Source organism: Hippopotamus amphibius, chromosome 11 (assembly GCF_030028045.1).
Source record: "Hippopotamus amphibius kiboko isolate mHipAmp2 chromosome 11, mHipAmp2.hap2, whole genome shotgun sequence".
In the NCBI taxonomy this organism is placed as follows: Eukaryota; Metazoa; Chordata; class Mammalia; order Artiodactyla; family Hippopotamidae; genus Hippopotamus; species Hippopotamus amphibius.
In genome coordinates, this window is record NC_080196.1 from 49,255,375 (window position 1) to 49,272,820 (window position 17,446).

At 41.5% G+C, this 17,446-nt stretch overlaps 1 pseudogene; it reads right to left on the bottom strand.

Moving 5' to 3' along the window:
* Nucleotides 1-242: 242 nt before the first annotated feature.
* LOC130830898 (dystrobrevin beta-like) lies at nucleotides 243-12,787 on the bottom strand (annotated as a pseudogene).
* Nucleotides 12,788-17,446: the final 4,659 nt, after the last annotated feature.

Consider the following 17,446-nt stretch of genomic DNA (forward strand, 5'->3'; position numbering starts at 1 on the left):
GTCTTTTATCTTTCTAGAATAATGACAATGAAAACCAAAAGAAAGAAAAGGCATAGTTTTCAATTATTCAAATGGCTTCACCTCCTTTTGACTTCTGCTAATTTTTATATTTGGCTTAACCGATTTAGTATTACTATTTCTCAAATCACCAGCAACGGCAAGACCTAACTGTTCCTTAAGCAAAAGATCAAATACCTCCCAAACGCGTGGTGGTGCAGGGGGTGAACCCAGCGTACTCCCAGTCATGTCATCTCACTGTCCTGCTCCTGCCGGGAGGCGGCCAGCTCGCGGGAGGCGGGGCTCTCCTCACAGGGTTCCAGGAGGCAGGGCCACTCGGTGGGCAGCTGGGGGCCTTCACAGTCTTCCTCAGGCAGCTCCGTCTCTGTCTGCGTGAACATCAGGAGCACGCCAGCGTTTCACCTCTCTCACCTGAATACCTGGCCCGCACATGGTGCTGCAGGCAGACCAGGGCTCCGGAGTGAACCTGCGTGAAACCGGGGAAGGGCGCGGTGAGTGGGGAGAGGACATGGGCAACCGTTTATCATTCATTCAAGGGAGGCCACAAGAGGAGGAGTGACAGGCATTCTATGAAGGAAGAAGGTAAATTCATCCAGAGGGAATTCAATATGTTTGGAATGCTGTCCTTTTATTGATGTTCAAAAATATGTCCTTGACAAATGTTCCAACCTCATCAGCCATGAAAAGAATCTTTCACCAGAGATACACTGAGCTTTTGCACCCATTTTATAATTCAAATTCTGTGCTCTGACCTTTGCATAGCGTCATTAAAAGGTTTTCTTTAAGATCTGGTAATAAATAAACCACTGTGTAGAGATCATTTCTACTCTGATTTCTTTTATAATACGGAGATGTTCACCAATATTGATTCAAGGAATCATTATCGAGCTTACCCTTTCTTCACAGGCAGAATTTTATTAAAATGTCTCAGTATTTAGGAGCTAAACTGTAGGATAACATACTTTCTGAAGAGTAGATGAAGCTTTATTATTCTTTTCTAGTTAATATATAAATACATAAAACTTCTGAATCGTCATGAAAATATAACAGGTGTTGCCCAATCTGACTGAATAAAGCATTTATTTCTTATCCTGAATCATTATCCACTAAGTCATGGGGTGTCACCCTTTGGTCTACAGGTCAAATTCAGCCCACCTGTTTCTGCACCGCCTACCTGCTAAGAATGATTTTTATAGCTTTAAATGGCAGGGGGGAGGGGGAAGGATAATATTTTGTGTCATGTGAAAATGACTTAAAATTCAATGTGTGTCCATAATTAAAGATTTGTTGGAATACAGCCATGGTCACTTGTTCACCCCCTGTTCATGGTTGCTCTTGCGTTACATGGCAGAGCTGAGTATTTGCAACACAGACTGTTTGGCCTGCAAAACCTAAAATATTTATTATCTGGCTCTTTACAGAAATGTTTACTGATTTCTGCACTGAATTTAAAACACAGATTCAATAGGGACATATATTTTTAACATACTCTGAAGCATCATGAGACATTAACAAGTGATAGGCTGGAAAAGAGTGCAGAAATAGAATAAGTCTGGGAAAGATCGCCTTCAATAATGTTGAATAGGTTTATTTACTGCAAAACTTTTACAAAAACTATGATATGTGAATGCGTACCACGCATATGATGTGCAGCATGGCCTAAATTTAAATGAATACTGGCCTCTCCTCATGGGACAGTATTGTACTAAACAGCCTCAGAAAATGCTGCTGAGATGTCTGCTTAAAATGCAGTTCCAACGCTTAATGTTTAAAATCTCAGAATGATCTGGTTCTAAGGGTCTCTCAGAGTCATCCAAGCGTCTTTCCCTACATACGGCTTCATTACTTTGTATACAACAGCATATACCAGTCAGCAGAATTGAAACACCATTCTTCTAAATGAGCCTAATAAAGAAATATCAATAACTCCTCCCTTTCCTCATTTTGTTTCCTGTGTTGAAAATTGTTAGCGGGAAACTCTGTTCTCTAATCCTCATTTTACAGGTCAAATCCAGGTCAATCCTGACAGTTTGCTCAACTTCTCAGGATGGAGTAGCATTGGGGTAATATCTGCCTGTTTACTCTTTCCCTTGCTTGCTGATTTCTCATGGTAGAACTGGAAAGGAGGAGACTGATTAAATTTAAGATGATGTATCCATACAATGTAATAAGATGAGGTCATTTAAAAGAAAGAGGTAGACTGTGATAAGGGATATTCTCCTCCTGAAGACTGTTAATGAAATAAGCAGATACACTATGACCTCTTGTCTACATACACAAAAAGGCATATATATGTGTATATATTATACATAGTATATATTTTTAGCATATATGTCTATATATGCTGATTTCCATGTAACTTCTCTTTTCAGGAAGCAATTGCAAGAATTGGGAACTTTTTGTTTTGCAGCTTTAAAAGGTTTGAACTTTCTAACCTCATGTATACTGTACTTCTATGGTCATTAATATTTTTCTCTTTTCTCCTTAGTAAGAAAAACAATATTTGGGATTATGTTTTAATGGGAAGTCGATTTTTTTCATTCAAATTGGACTCCAGTGTCTCATAGATTCAGAATTCTGAGAGGAGGTGGGATAAGTGAGAAAGCTCACCTCAGTTTCCAAAAGGGGAAATGATGGTTGTACTTGATGTTTTTCTAGGTGTACTGGATGTTTCAGGTTGGTTTTCTGGTTTTTTTCTTAATTTTTTTTTTCAGATCTTTATTGGAATATAATTGCTTTACACTGTTGTGCCAGTTTCTACTGTACAACAAAGTGAATCAGCTGTATTTATACATGTATCCCATATCTCCTCCCTCTTGAGCCTCCTTTTATTTAAAAAGATTTATTTTTGGCTCTGCCATGTGGCTTGTGGGATCTTAGTTCCCCAACCAGGGATGGAACCCAGGCCCTTGGCAGTGAAAGTGCAGCGTCCTAACCACTGGACCACCAGGGAATTCCCTCAAGATGGATTTCAAAGATCCTTTTAAGGGTCCTCTTAAAAAACAAATGTAAGAGCTGTCCAAATTAGCCATGAGTGATTTCGGGGAGGCGAGGTGGGGAGCCGTGGCCACTCAAAAATGTATTTATGCATCACCTAGCATGATTTTCTTCTATGTATTACTTTTTACTTAAACAAAAGATATGATAGTGTTCGTGAAGTTCTGAATCTTGTTTTGTTTTTGTCCCCCCCCCCCCCCCAACAGTAATTATTTTTTAAAGAAAAGAAAGGAGTACAGCTACACACAAGCATTTGAAGAGCAATGATGTCTGGGCAAAACACAACCAGAGAAACAGAACATGTTCCCTATGTCTTTGGACAATAGAAAACCTTAAAAAAAAGCAACTCAATAACATGAGAGCTTAGACATGAGATGATAAAACATCAGAATATAATGGAAAACTATGGAGCTGAGGAAACAAACTATGAAACATAACATTATTAGAAACTAACAAGTAATTCAGAATCAAGAAGAAAAACAGAACATGGCTGAAAATCAAATTAATGACATAGAGGCAAGACTTGGAAGTGAATGCAGTGTTGAGAGAGAGAGAGAAGCTTTTAAAGCAATCAGAGGGATGGAAGGAGGGACAGGCTGCAAAGGAAGCTTTTGAGGTGCTGGAAATCTTTTGTATCACGAATGGGGCTGGGGTTTTGTGGTTGTGTACATCTGTTAAAACTCATCACTTTAAACAGACACAGTTTTGGGATGTAAATTATACCTCTCTAAATTGATTTTTAATGCAGTTTTTAGAGATAAAATGAGAGGGAATCTAAATAATCCAATGCTGAAGATAATTGGATTCTTCAAGTGGAGGTTTCAACACATGAAACAGAAAAAAAGTGTTCATAAATAAAATATGTGAAAAATGTGCCTAATATACAGCTTGGAAAGGTACACTGTCTCCCAGGAAAAAGCGATAAAAAATGATTCATATTAAAAACCTGGAGCTTTCCGCAGAATAATGCCCACCACCAAAGATGCCCACACCCTAATCCCTAGAATTTATGACTCTGTTACAATACATGGCAAAAGGGATTTTGCAGATGTGATTAAGGTTATGAACCTCAAGAGAGGGAGATTATCTGAGTGGGCCTAATCTATCACTCGAGTTCTTAAAAACAGAAAAAATTCTATGGCAAACTTTAAAGAAGTTACTTAAATAAAACATGGGAAAGAAAGCGTATGAACTATATCCTGTTCACTTTGGTAGAAGACAAATAAAATGTCCGAATTTATTCTTCAATGAAACTATCACTCAATCCAGAGAGAAATCATTGTCAAAAAGTAGAAAAAAAGAAGAATGTTAAAAAATAGTTAGCTGTAATTCCATGGAACTGGCAAGTCTAACTAGGATAACCTCCAGCCAGACCCAGCTTGGCGGTTCAAACATTCGGAGAAACATCACAGACGTGGTAGCAATGAAGCAAAGCAGAACTCAGAGACCCAGACTCTATCCTTTGTCTCGCCCTGCTCCCCTTCCCTTTAAAAAGTTTTATCAGTCAGGATGCTTCTGGCTGCATGTAAGGAAAATTAACCTCAAATTATTGTGTCATAAAGTGGATATATTGACTCACGCAAATGAGAAGTGCGGAGTGAGATCTTTTGAGCCTCAAGAGAGGCTCAGTAGGACTCCGGCTCTGTGACTCCGCAGTTCTCCGAGCTTGTTCTTGCCCGGCAGCTGGCATTGTCCTTGGGGGCGGGGGGGGGGGTGGTTGTACCCCACAACCACTCCAGTCTAATTGAGACAGTTTATGTCACATGCCTGCCTCGGAACTTGTGACTGGGACCAGAGGACTTCACGTCCTGCCTGACTTAGGCCTGGGTTATGCATCTATTGCTGAGCAAATAACTGAACAGATAAGGACAAATATACTGAACAAATGAGGACACTAGGGACCTCCCTAGAGCTGGGGGTGGGCTCAATCCCACCCAAACTTCGTGACTGCTATGCACAGAAGAGAGGAAAAGGGGAAGAATTACAGATGTTACAAAAGAGGTGTGGTATAGACTGGCTGGTCGTTCAAAGCCAGTTCCTGGGCACAAACAGCTATAGACGGATCACGTTTTCCAGCCTCCAGGGCAGTTAGGTGTGGGCAGGTGGCCAATGGAACAGACAGACATGGACTATTTCTAGATCTGGTCCCTAAAAGCCTCTCATCCACAATCCCCCATGCTCTTTCCCCTTCTGCAGGCTGTCTGTGCAGACATGCAAGGCGATCTTGGGGGCCATATGTTGAAGATGGCAGAGCCACAAGAATGGAAGGAGACTTGGGCCCTGAGAAGGGGCCTCCACTGATCACAAACACCTATTTTACACCTTACGTGACTGAGCAACTTCTCTCCGGGTTGAGACTTCTGTATATTTGGGAGGTTGTTACAACAGTCAGCCTATCCTAACAGGTGAAGCAATTAAGGTCCACAAGGTTGGATGACTTGCCCAAGATACAGTTAACTGACAAAACAAACACAAAAACACAGGATGCAATGATCTTGCCACAGGAATACAAAAAACAAAACAGAACACAAGTATAAAAAGAGAAGAAATGAGCAACACAGCATCACGAAGGATCTTTTAGACAAAATGTACAAGTGAGGAAGCAGGTCAACTGGGAAGCCCTTTCTATGTCAACACTGGTGGAAATTTTCCCACAAGTTATTTCCCACAAGTTATCCATTCTTCTCTCAGCAAACAGAATTACTGGAAAGTTCTCTGATAACTGAGAATGCCAACTGCTTCAGAGTCAGAATTAGGAACAATAACTCTCATTACACATAAAAGCGGTATTAATTCTCAAGCTGAAAAGCATTTGGGGGCTTGGGCTGAACCCCACCGCAGGGGCAGCTACTGTCTGTCTGACCAGCACCCTCCCTGCCTCTGAGAGCTGCTCCCCACCCAACTACCTACTTCTGGGAAAGCTGTTGCTCCTCACAGAGGCCAGCACTGGCCACTGTGCAGGCAGGTGTTCCAAGCCAAGCCGTCTTAGTTCTTCCCAGGAATTAAAGGAAAAGGCTTAGTCCGGCTCCACTGATGAAGCTGTGAAATGTGAGGCCAGGAGCTACTGGTGGGCACTGTTTCTTGCTGAGCAGAAAAACAGCAGCCCAAGAAAATGAAGCTGGCATCACATGGAAGGGAAAGATGGAGACGAGTTCTTGTTTCATGTGGCCTGGAGGCTGGCATACCCATCCTTCCCATGGTTTGGTTATGTAAGCCAGGCTATGGTGGCCCACAAATTTCACTTTGGGCCTCAGCTAGTTTAGATTAGGATGACGTCACTTGGCAATCAAAAGAATCCTGACCAATGTAATCAGGAAAATTGCCTCAAAAAACAGACAAACAAAAAACTTCTTAACATCTCACAAATCTCCAAAAGTAAAATGAAAAGTACAGAAGTAGCAACATCGAGTATGGACTCAGAAACCAGGGTGCTGGGACTGAATCCACGTGTGGCCAGTTACTAGCCAGGGAACCTTGGGCAAATTGTTAAACCTCCCATTTGCCTCAGTTTTCTTACTCTTAAAGGTGAACCTTTAGGGTAACACCAAGCCCACTGCGTTTTCTTAAGGATTAAATTAGTTAATACACATAAAGTATTTAGAACAGTACCTGGTATGTGGTAAACATTCAATACATGATGGTTTTATCGTTACATTTTACCAATCTTAGTTGATTTCCAGGTTAGTGCCCCACGTTTTTAGTAAGTCAAGGTGGAACAAGCCAGGTGAAAACAGGTGCCAAGCTGACCAGAGAAAACAGCATGTGTGTCCTACAAAACCTGACCCTCAGCAGTGCACCATCAAATTCAGATGCTCTTTCATTTGTAATGAAGGCACAGCTTCTTCAGGTGCCCACCAAGGAGAGGCCAGTTCAGCAGCCTCAGACCCCTCTGGGAGGTGAGCAGGACCAGCTGTATCAGCCACCAGCAGGCTCCTCTGCTCCCTAGGATTCCATTCTCTCCAACCTCCTCTAACTCTCTGGGCCCTCAGGGCCAGAGTGAAACAGCCAGGAGGGCAAATGCTGTCCCAGAGCAGCCTAGAGGGACCTCTCCATCTTCTGAGCATGCATGACCTTGACAGCTTGAACCCTTCATCCTATCGTAGGCCTGTCTTTTTTTTTTGTAATGGAATTTCACAAACACAAAAATTTGAGGGCATTTGTCCCAGACATAAGATACTTCCTACAACAATCACCTACTTCCTTCATAGAGCTCTACCTTCCCCAAAGTTCTTCTGCTATTTCTGCTGATTAAGTTAGGGAGAAATTCTCAGCAGAGTGCTTTCATGGAAACTGCAGTCAAAAGCCTAGAGATCGGGAACTTCCCTGGTGGCTCAGTGGATAAGACTCCATGATCCCAATGCAGGGCACCCGGGTTTGACCCCTGGTCAGGGAACTAGATCCCACATGCATGCTGCAACTAAGAGTTTGCACGTCACAACTAAGGAGCCTGAGAGCCACAATTAAGGAGACTGCCTGCTGCAACTAAGGAGCCCTGGAGCCACAACAAAGGACCCCACATGCTACAACTAAGGAGCTGTAGAGCAGCAAATAAGGAGGATGCCTGCTGCAACTAAGACCTGGTGCAACCAAATAAATAAATAGATACTAAAAAAAAAAAAAAAAAAAAAAAGCCCAGAGGCCTGAGGTCCCCGGAAGTATAAGTACTTGAAGCATTTGGTCTGTAAAAGCATAGCATGAAGCTAGAGAAGGGGGCAGAAGGCACATCTGGCTGGGCTCTGAGGTCACGGAAAGGAGTCTGAATCTGGCAGTGGGCAGCCACAGAGGGTTGGAAGCAGGAAGTGACATAATCAGGTCTGCATCTGATCGCCATGAGCCTCCTCTGCATCTCTGCTTGCAGGGCAGCACATCTCCCAGACGCCTACCTGTGGGACCTGCTTACATGGGAAGTAGAGAAATGAGGTCCGAAGACATGTTTTTCAGAAGAATAGCTTAGGTGGGGTAGAAATTCCAGAAATTTTCCTCGCGATGGAGAAATAAGAAGGTAGATCGTTTTAGTGCCCTGGCTCTAGAGTGGCAGGGAAGGCGGAGAACATTGGGAGCGAGGCAAAGCCCTTATGCCACCAATTAGAAACCGCTGACTCAGAGCAACCGGGTGGGAAAGAGCCAGGGCCCAGCGACAGTGCCATGCTCGCAGGGCTCTCTAGAGCCGAGCGATGGGACAGGCACATTGCTCCGACTGGCCAGAGCCTGCCTGCTGGAAGAACACCTGCAATTCCTACTAGCCCTGACCAAAGACCCCCTCCAGCCAGCCTATAATATTTTGCTCCAGCGGAAACTGAGCAGTAAGCAAACTTTACATTGTAGCAAAGCTAGCCTCATAAACAGGCCAACCCAAAACAAAAATTCTGTGATCACCAGACAGATGCATGTGGGATCTGAAGCTGTCCTACACTGCAGAAATATTCTTGACCTCTCAAGACAAACACAGCTTTTGGCACTGAAAATTGTTTTTTGGTTTACAGGCCAGAAAACCACTGCACCCCTGTTCATTCTTCCATTATCACTATATTCAGCAGCACTGAAAGGATTGTAAGAGAGCTTCTTACTCTCCTGACCCACTGGTGAGAAAACGCAATTCTGATCAATAAGCAAAGAGAAACCAGAAAAGCCTGTCACGTTTACGGTGCATGGCAGGTATCTTCCCACACCGTCTCTCATACGCTCACTTTATACGCAGGGAACTGTGGCTCACAGACAAGTTACATGAGCTGCCCCGGCTCACAGCCAGAATTCAAACCCAAGTCTGATGCTAACTTCCCTCCCTTCTTTTGACTCTGTCACACCAACGGTATGTCCAGATTTCTGAACAATTCTCCACAGGTCATGGTCATTAGGGGTCAGGGAGACACACACAAACAGAGGCGAGCCTATTCCCTAACGAGTGTATCATCTCACAGCGGAGGCAGCATCACTCTTCCCACATTACCTGCAAATGCCTGGCGCAGTTCCTGGTGCACAGTGAGCTCTAAATAAATATGGCTTGAGGGAATGAAGGAAGATTTTGTTGTGATCCAATACTCTGTTGTCCAATAAAGAATCAGTGACTGTCACGCAAACCTACCAAACCAGAGTTTTCTGTGTAGATGGAGAGCTGATAAGGAAATTTCCACAATGGGGGAGAAATGAGACTAGAAGGCCTCTAAAACACTTCCCAACTCAGTCTCTGAAAACTCACCTCACTGCAGACATTAGTGTCTAACAGAAGTACTGAGTCACTTTTGTCAGTATTAAAAACGAGTCTATGTTTGTTCATACTGTCGACTCTCATTTATCCCCATAAGGGTGTTCTGCGCCTTTGATAATACTGCTGGGCGGCAGTGCCAGGCCGACCGCATGCCTGCCTTCATCCCCAGCAAGGCTTTACGGCTGCTCACCTGCCTTGGAATCTTTGGCTGTTCAAGACCCTGTTTCTTAACTCTGGAATAACAGCAACAACAACAACACATGGCATAAACACTTTGGGAGGCAAAAGGAACGAGACGTCCTGCTTTTATCTAAAGATGTTAGGGCAGTAAAGGAAGCCAGTCAAATATGCAGTGAGTGACTACATAAATACTTGGGTTCCTTACATGCCAACTCCAACTCCAAATGTATGGGTTACAAACTGAGAAGAAAAGAACAGGTATATCTGTACATGACTTTAAAATGAAAACAGAACATTTTGCAATAAGCAAGCAACTCCACTAACGATATCCAAATTCTGATACCCAAATGATATCAGAAAGTCCAAGTGTTCAACTTCTTTATTGCTTCTGATACAATAAAACCACTAGACAAGCGTATACTTTGCCATTTCCTCCATAAAATGCGGAATCTGGGTATGGTAAAGTTAAAAGTCTTATTAAATAATACAATTCTAAGAAAATGAAAGATTTCAATACTTAAGTGTAACTTATCTGGCCAAGTTCATAAATAAAAATTTTAAATAAAACATAACACTTTGGGGAAGCTGCTGCATAACACAGGGAGATCAACTCCATGATGGGTGATGACTTCCATGGCTGGGATAGGGAGGGTGGGAGGAAGTCGCGGGAGGGAGGGGATGTGGGGATATATGTATAAATACAGCTGATGCACTTTGTTGTACAGCCAAAACTGGCACAACAGTGGAAAACAATTATATTCCAATAAAGAGCTTAAAAAAATAACATAATGCTTTTTCATTACAGACTGCCCAAAATCTTTTAACACTTACTGTAACTGAATTTTTAAATCAAGACTTAAAAATAATAAATTCTCCTTCTAAAAATAAATCCTAAGAAAATGATTCCAGATATGCATAAAGACTGAAGTAAGAAGATGTACATGGCAGCATCAGTACTGTCATATAAGTTATGTTTTGAAGAAAGTTTACTGACATGGGGAAATATGGGTAGCTCTCTGTATCCGCAGATGCAGAACCCTCAGATACGGAGGGCCCACTGAACTACACCATCTTATATGAGGGACTAGAGCAGCCACAGATTGTGGCACCCACTGGGGGTCCTGGAACCAATTCCTGAGGATACCAAGGAGAGACTATAGTGGCAGTTTATTATCAAATTTAAAAGTTAGGATATAAAACTATACAAAGTATTCAAAATTTACATTTTAAAATTTTGATTTAACAGATACACACTACTCTATATAAAATTATAAACAAGGGCCTACTGTATAGCACAGGGAACTATATTAACTATATTCACTATCTTGTAATAACCTATAATGGAAAAGAATATATACATGTAAAAGAATATATATATATATCACTGAATCACTCTGCTGTACACCTGAAACATTATGAATCAACTGCAAGTTAAAAAATACATTATGGCAAAAACAACTTTTTTTAATTTAAAATTTCCTATGCACACATATTGTCTTAAAACCAAAGGACAATATCACACCTAAGGGTGAAGAACTGGACATATTACCATTAAAATCAGGATAAAACAAAGATGCACACTAATACCATTATTATTTAACAATGTTCTGAAACTCCAAAGCAATCCAATAAGAAAACAAAGATTAAGAAGTATTACTGATACTTTTGGAAAGGAAAACCCCAAACTGCCAGTCATCTAATAATGTAAACATTTCTCTCAAGCCAAGACACTCTACACTTACAATTTATCTATTTCACAATAATAAAAAAAGGCAATCAACTGAGAAACTAAAACAATGTTTATTAAATTCAGCAGCATTGATATATTTTATCTAATTGAAATAGTTAAAAGATTTAATGAAGAAAATGTTCTGGCTACAACAGAATTATCCTAAAAAGAAATGAGACCCATATGAAAACACATGAAATAAGATTAGTGAATAATAAATTCACACTTATGGACAGAAAAATCCTGTAAAGCTATCAATTCTTCCCAAATTACAGTGGATTTAACTCCAATACAAACAAAATCTTCCCACATTTTGAGAGTAGAACAAAATCATTCTAAAATTGATGTGGAAGAATAGATAAGAATGGGTTAAGGAAATTTGTTTTAACAGGGCATAATGAGGAAAAGAATTAACCTTAACAGACTATGAAAACATATAAAGCTGTGAAAAATGAAATCAGTGCAGTCACAATACAAGCAAGAACACAAGGGTGAGTCAAACCTTATCTGCACTGGCTGTAGAATTTATAGAAGTTTTTCTTTTTTAATACACTTTAAATATATGCAGTTTATTGTATGTCAATTGTATCTCAATAAAGGTTCTTAAAGAAACAAAAATCAAGTGACAAAGCACAACATATCTGCAACCCCCATCATAAATGTAAGGGTTAATATTTTATGACACCACATCCGTATTTGATAGGCCTCTATCAGGAAAGTGGCCCTAGTGCTGTTACAGATGAAACAGACAAACGTTGGGGACACAGACTGAGGCACAAAGCAGTTACCCAAGAGGAATGCTCCTTCATCTGGTGTTGGTTGCTGTGAGGACCACTGGCACGGCCATGCCAAAAGCAATTTTGGCAGAGCTGGTAGTTGTGGCACTGCTGGCATGGGTCGGAAGCCCATCATACTCTCACACCGGCAATCGGAGCATCCCAGGGGGCGGAAGACATCCTCCACGTGGGCCTATGCATGAGAGGGAGCCAGACAAGGCCCTGGGGAGGAGGAGTGTCCGTCATTGCGTCTGAGAACACATTTCGCATTCTCTCTTCCTGCTGTGGAAAACAGGTGCGGGCTGAGTGCTCTGTGCAACCAAAAGATGGCCTTTCAAAGACAGCTGTTGGGAGCTTCAGAACTTCCTTCAGATACTGGTCAAACTTGCTAAATATCATTAAGCCTTTGGAATCTGACATCTGGGAGAAAACGTATCTCAATCTGTCCAGCATTTTCCCACCACACACGGTTGCTAACATATCTTTCACTGAAAATACCGTCCACTTGCCTCAGCCCTCTCTGGCATAGGCAGCAATCATAAAGTTGAGGAGGAGGCTGACGGGCTGTTCCACGCTGGTCTGGTGAGCAGAAGGAGGGCGCTTGTTCAGCTGGCAGTAGATGGATGAGATGACGGTCTCGAGGCGGGAGACACGGATCTCAGTGGTACGGTCCAGTGTATTAAGGCCACTGTCTCGGAAGCCTTCAATCACGTTCCAGATTTCAACAAGATGGAGGTTGCATTGTTTGTGTACAAATGGTAGTTTGCAAGGTGTTCTGTAAGTTGATAGTCGTATGACATCAAAATTCTGAGCAGGCTTTTCCATGAACAGCTGCCGCTTCTCTGCCGTGGTCTGCCGCTTGTTCCCACTCTCCTCAGTCATCTTCCCGGCCTGAGCTGGGGGCATCGAGAAGCCTCCTCTGCCTGCTCTGGCCCGGCCCCCGGCTCAGGCCCCGGAGCCGCCCCCTCTGCTGCCGCTTCCCCAGGGGCACAGGGCGGGGGCGGGCACGGGCTGCCTGCCTATAGAAGTTTTAACGTAACTGCAGTGCGGATAATTTTTGACCCCTCATAGATAACCAAAAATAGACAATGCAGGGACTTCCCTGGTTGTCCAGAGGTTAAGACTCCACATTTCCACTGCAGGGGGCGGGTTTGATCCTGCATGCCATGTGTGAGGCCAAAAAAAAAAAAAAAGAAAGACAATGCAAAGGTATGATAAAGGTGAAAGTACAAATCAATTGGGAATAAAAATAATTATTCACATAAAAGATGCCAGAATAATAACTAGCTATGTTGGAGAGTTATCGCACATCATATAACCAAAATAAATGTCAAATTTTAAAAACTAGATGTAGGACTTCCCTGGTGGCACAGTGGTTAAGAATCTGCCTGCCAATGCAGGGGACATGGGTTCAATCCCTGGTCGGGGAAGATTCCATATGCCTCGGAGCAACTAAGCCCGTGCACCACACACCTAGAGCCCGTGCTTGGCAGCAAGAGAAGCAATTGCAATGAGAAGCCTGCGTGCAGCAACGAACACCCAACACAGCCAATAAATTAATTAATTAATTAATTAAAAAAAAACCTGGATGTAATTAAATAAACAAAATGAAAAACTAAAAAACATGTGAATGAATATTGTATATCTAGATGGAGAAAGACTTGAGCTTAAAATAAAGGAAGAAAAAATAAAAACTGTCAGTGTAAGAGAAAAATAATACAATTGTAAAATCAAACAAATTAAAGTAAAACACTGATTAAATCTAAGTTGAAAATATATACGAATTGCATAGTTTGGGGTTTTTTAATGTACATATTTTCTAGGTTTATCCACCAAAATGGCTCCAAAACAATGTTATTCTTGGAATAATGAATACTCCTAGCACGTAGATTGCACTTTCCAACACCATTTCCCACTAAGAGGACCAGGAAGCCTTGGAGAAAAGGCTTATGGCTGGTCTGGGACAAGGAAGGCACAAGTTAGGCCAGGGACAACTGGTTGTGCTTTCAAAGACTAAAAGAATCGTGTCAATAGGATATAGGAGTCAATCTGAAGGAGCCCCCACTGGCCAAAGGTGTCACAATTTCAGTCTTTAAAAAGAAAAACAAACAAACAAAAAAAGACTATAACAGATCCAAACACATCTAACCAATGAAAATCCATGTCCATAATTACATTTTTTTAAAAAGTGATATTAAAAAAATCCAACACAGTCATTACCATTTGAGGCAGCAACTCCACACTATTAAAAAATTAAAGGGAAAAATTAAGCACTTATACTGCCTTTCCAATAGGAACTATATTTTACAGTAATCAAAAAGCTCTAGGCCCAACTGGTGAAGGGATCTTCTACTTTACAGAAGAACACAAACTACTGCATGGAGAAAAGTAAACTGAATTAGGAAACATTCATGAACTGTAATGAAAATTGCTATTTTAGATAGTGATTATCAATTGGTGGGGAGAGGAAGCAAGGGGAAGGGAGGGAAGGGAAGGGGAGGGAGGGAGGAAGGGAGAGAGGAAGGGAGGATGGAAGGGAGGAGGGATGGAAGGGAGGAAGGATGGAAGGGAGGAAGGAAGAGTGAGCCTTAGGTGAACAGTTTATGGTGAATTAAGCATTTGTACAGTGCCAAGGGCCACAAGATCACTTTCTGGTTATATGAGGAGAACCCAGTGGTTCTAATGGAGGGATCAGATTCTCATCCCCCTAACCCAGTGGTCAATCTGAGCATCTATAATGGTGGGTCAATATCATGTATAATGGTGGGTCAATATCAGATATCACATAACTTCTGATGTGATTCGTGAATCACCAGTGATATAGTCAAACCCAAAACATTTAACTTTCATCCATTTTGGATGCAATTTCTAGTTTACAGAAAACATAGCTGATAGAGGGAAAGCTAAACGACACCACAAGGAAGCAGTAAGATGAATCTAGAAGTTGGGACAAAGTAAGTGGTCAGGTCTCTTTAACAAGTCAGTGTGATTTAAAAAGGGGGACGGGGGCTAGGTTAAAAGCAAGGTAAGGTTCATAAGGAGCAGATGCAATGCAGGAGACATTTCTGGGATCATAGGGGATATTGGTATGGTATGATGCGGGTGTTAGATAAAACAAATTACTGAAATGGAAATGTGCAGATTATTGGCTGTGAAAAGTCCATTGTAAAACAATATGTATGGGGCTTCCCTGGGGGTGCAGTGGTTGAGAGTATGGCTACCAATGCAGGGAACACGGGTTCAATCCCTGCGCCAGAAGGATCCCCCATGCCACGGAGCCACTAAGCCCATATCCCACAACTACTGAGCCCAAGGGCCACAACTATCGAAGCCCGCGTGCCTGGAGCCCGTGCTCCACAACAAGAAGACTGCGCACTGCAACTAGAGAAAGCCTGTGTGCAGCAACAAGGACCCAATGCAACCAAGTAAATAATAAATAAATAAATATAAATAAGTAAACGAAAAACAAAAACCAAAAAACAATATGTACTTAAGGTCATTCCTCAAGAAACTAGAAATAGAATTACCATGTGATCCATCAAGTCCACTGCTGGGTGTCTGTATCTCCAAAAGAACTGAAAGCAGAAATTCAAAGCTATGTGCACCCATGTGCACATGCAGCATTACTCACAATAACCAAGAGGTGGAAGCGATCCAAGTGTCCATCAGTGGATGGATGGACAAACTAAACGTGGTATATGCACACAATGGACTACTATTCAGCCTTAAAAAGGAATGAAACACTGATACATGTTACAACATGTATGAACCTTGAAGGCATTATATCGATTGAAATCAGCCAGTGAAAAAAGGACAAGCACTATATGATTCCACTTACATGAGGTACCTAGAGTAGTCAAAAGGGAATGGTGGTTGCCAGGGCCTGGGGGGAGGAGGGCATAAAGTGTTTAATGGTTGTGAAGTTTTAGATTTGGAAGGTGAAAAGGTTCTGGAGATTGATGGTGGTGGTGGTGGCAGAACAATGTGAATGTATTTAATGTCACTGAAGTATACACTTAAAAATGATTACAATGGTAAATGTTATGCTATGTATACCTTACCACAATTTTTTTAAAACCCAGTATGTATAATCTAATTTCAGTGAAAAACATGCAGTTATATAGACAGATAGATGGGGGGTGATGACAGGAAGACAGAGAGAGAAAGACAGGGAGAGGGAGGGAGAGGGAGGGAGGGAGAAAGAATCTGGAAGGACACATACTAACATGTTACAGTAAATGATCTCTAGATTGTAAAAGCATTTGCTAATTTCCTACACTCTGTATATGCTTCTGTAATGAAAGAGGATGTTGTATAAAGCAGATGGAAAAAAACATAAAAGGAAGAGTGCTAGATTTGATTTCACAAAAATATAAAATGGATACAATTTTAAAAAATAATACATCCAATAAAAAGACTAGAGAAAAAGATATGCAATAAGCATCAGAGATCAAAACTGAATTCCCAAACATATTAAAAAGCTCTTATAAATATAATTTTTTAAACTCTAAAACCCAAACAGAGAAATAGGCAACAGACATGAATTCACTGAAGAGGAAGTTCCAGTGTCCAAAACACACTTGGAAAAGGAAAAGGTAACAATAAATGAAATAAATTATAATTAAAATAGCAATAAATTTTATCACTCTCCCACAATCAGATTGTGAAAACATAACAAGCACTCTCATATGCTCCTGTGATATTAAAGTTTGATCACAGCTTTCTGGAGGGCAATTTAACAATGTGCATCGTGAGCTTTTAAAAGTTAATAGTCACAACAGGGGCTTCCCTGGTGGCACAGTGGTTAAGAATTCACCTGCCAATGCAGGGTACACGGGTTTGATCCCTGGTCTGGGAGGATCCCACATGCTATGGAGCAACTAAGCCCGTGAACCACAACCATTGAACCTGGGCTCTAAAGCCCGTCAGCCACAACTACTGAGCCCACATACCACAATTACTGAAGCCCGTGCGCCTAGAGCTGGTGCTCTGCAACAAAAGCCACTGCACTGAGAAGCCTGTGCACCACAACGAAAAGTAGCCCCCACTCACCGCAAGTAGAGAAAGCCCGTGAGCTGCAACAAAGACCCAAAGCAGCCAAGATAAATAAGTAAATATATATAAATAAAGTTAATATCACAAAACTAGGAACTGCTCATACATGAAACGTAGATGAATCTCAAAAACATAATGCTGAGTGAAAGAACTGTTACATAAAAGAGTACATACTATATAATTCCACTTATGTTAAGTTCTAGAGCAGACAAAGATATTCTATGCTGGGAAAAAAATTAGAAGGTGGGTGCAGGGATGGCAGGGAGAGACAGCCTGGAAAGGAGCATGAGTGAACTTTCCGGAAAGATAATATTCTAACCTTGACAGACGTTTCGATTACACAGATATATGTATGCATCTGTCAATATTCAGCAAATGCACAATAAGTATTTGTGCATTTCATTGCACGTAAAATTTTTAAAATATTTATTTATTTATTTATTTTTGCCTGCGTGGGGTCTTAGTTGCACAGGATCTGCATTGTGG